This window comes from Apaloderma vittatum, unplaced genomic scaffold (assembly GCF_000703405.1).
Source record: "Apaloderma vittatum isolate BGI_N311 unplaced genomic scaffold, ASM70340v1 scaffold18359, whole genome shotgun sequence".
Lineage (NCBI taxonomy): Eukaryota > Metazoa > Chordata > Aves > Trogoniformes > Trogonidae > Apaloderma > Apaloderma vittatum.
Window position 1 is genome coordinate 9,286 of NW_009736049.1, and position 2,755 is coordinate 12,040.

A 2,755-nucleotide genomic window follows, 5' to 3' on the forward strand; every position below is an offset into this window, starting at 1 on the left:
GCTTCAACTCAGATCAGAGGCTGCCATCTCCTTCATCACCACAGTTGGCTTCCAGTTTTCATCCATATAGCACTTCTTTTAACGGCAGGTGTGAGAAGCAAACACCAAGAAGTGCTTGAACACTTAAGAAATGCTTAAACCCTCTGAAAAACATTGGCTACAGTCAGAGGGTATAATAAATTTAACCCTCAAAACAATGGGTATTTTTTGAGTTTGGAACTTCTTTTTTAAGCAAAAAAAAGTTCATCCACTTGTATTAAGTGATAAATGGCTTCCTGATGAATGCGGCTCCCCTCTCCCATGCAACATCTCCATAAAGCACAAAAATCAGACCAAGTTTGAGGGTTGAGAGAGCTCTGGAGGTCCCAGCTCACCAGAGCTCCTCTGAAGGATATCTAAAAGTCTCTAGGCATGGAGAAATGCCTGCACTTCTGTCATCCTCACCACTGCTCTCAGTGTGTCTTTTTCTTCCCCTGGAACAGCACAAGGGATGTGCTGCAACATCTGGGAAAGGAAGACTTGTCCCAAGGAGCAGTTTCTACCCAGGTCCCGCTGCCTACTTCTTTGTCAGGAGGTGGTCTTCCAGCACAGAAGCCCTGGTTCCTCATTGCAGTCACATCTGGGTTTGGAAAGCAAAAGCGCTAGCTGAAGGTGATGGGCAGGATGGTGGCTGAAGGCACAAAGTTTCCTCCAATGCTGGGATGTCTTGTCAGGATTTCTGTCAACCCACCAGGGGCCCTATCAAGCTAAGCATACAGAAGCAGCACTGGCTGCTATTGACTTTGGCCAACCCGTGGCTCAGACTTTCTGCCTTAGCAGAATCTGTTCCCAGGATGAGGTGCTGGCATGATGTCGTTGGCATCAACCTGCACAAGCAGACGCCTCATAAAATGCCACATGTGGCCACCTGCCAGCACAGAGACCTCCTGGGAGCATTGGTGAGATGAACCGTCCCATGGCAGGGAGAAAGTGGCAACTCCTTCATCTTCCTGGAGCTGGGCAGCAACAATGGTAGTTGCTGGGGGAAGCAGGGCATGATCCAGCTCAGGTTGAGCCCTGCTGTGGACAGAGCAGAGCTGACAGCCTCTCCTAGCCTTTTGCAAGGTTCAGGGTCTTCTGCCAAGACCCCTCTAAAGTCACTCATTCCCTCCAGCTTTTTTACCCAAAAGGCCATATGCAAGTTATATGTACCCTCAGCAAGTCTGCTGACACCAAGCTTTGTGGTGTGGTCAACACACTGGAGGGCAGGGATGTCATCCAGAGGGACCTGGACAGGCTGGAGAGGTAGGCCTATGCCAAGCTCATGAAGTTCAACAGGGATAAGTGTAAGGTCCTGCACCTGGGCTGGGGCAATCCCAAACACAAACACAGGCTGGATGATGAGTGGATCAAGAGCAGCCCTGCAGAGAAGCACCTGGGGGTGCTGGTGCATGGGTAGGTCGACATGACCCAGCAACGTGCACTCAAAGCCCAGAAGACCAATCACGTCCTGGGCTGCATCAAAAGCAGCATGGTTAGTGGGTCAAGGGAGGCGATTCTGACCCTCTACTCTGTTCTCATTAGATCTCATCTAGAGTACTGCAGCCAGCTCTGGAGCCCCCAACACAAGGAGGACGCGGACCTGTTGGAGATAGTCCAGAGCAGGGCCATAGAGATGATCAGGGGGCTGGAGCACCTCTCCTATGAGGACAGGCTGAGAGAGTTGGGGCTGTTCAGCCTGGAGAAGGCTCTGGGGAGACCTTATATTGGCCTGCTGGTACCTGAAGGGGCTACAGTCCCAGACTGGACTTGGCAGCAGACAGGAGTGCCCAAGCCCAGAGGCCCAGTATTAGTCAAAAAAAAAAAACCAAAACCCACACAAACAGAAAAGGAGCTGTGCCAGTCCTACCCAGGGAGGCAGAAGCAAGACAACCTGTCCTGACGAGCGGTGCTCCTCTGCAGGCTGAAACCAGGAAGCAGGAACACCAGCAGCACAGGGAGAGATGATGAAGAGCCAGTATTGACCCTTTTCCCACAGCAGCACTAAAAACCCCACTGCCCTCCTTGGGGGCCTTTTATACTGAGCACCATGGGCAGGAAGGCTGTGATTGGTCCCTTTGGGTCCCCTGACCCATCCTCCCTCCCCACAGGCACAGCTGCCCCCATGCCCCCACTGGGATTGCCCCTGGGCCAGGAGCCCCAGAGAACTTTCATCCCGGGGCTCCCAGACCAGGACACTCTTAACTTAAAACAGAGATTCCTTGGTCTGAACTACCGATGCTCTGCCCCGAGGAAGGTGCAGGACAAAATCTAGGCGTGTTTTCTCCACTGTCCCAAGCTACGACCTTCTTTTAAGATCTTGGACTTGATGACCTTAAAGGTCTTTTCCAACCTAAACGATTCTATGATTCTAAGTGTCCTGGTTTCATGTGCTCGGGCCTCGGATGCCACCTCCTGGCTTTCCCACTGTACTGTGCAGCTCGTTACCGCCCTGGGGCTCAGCAGAGACCGAGGGGTTTCCCCACCACACCACCAGAAACAGCACAGCCACGCAAAGCCTTCCTTGGTTCCGACCACCTTTTTATTCACTGAGGACCTGCCCCCTTCCCACATTTTTTTTTTTTAATCAAGATGGAGGTAACTCCTCTAAGAACCTTCCAGCTCACTGTTACGATGCTACAAGAGCCCGTCACGGTAGCACCTTGCCTCCCAAAGCCCCTCTGGGCTGTGACCCGTCGTTTTTGGGGGTGGGCTCTGGTACCTCTCACTGGCAGTT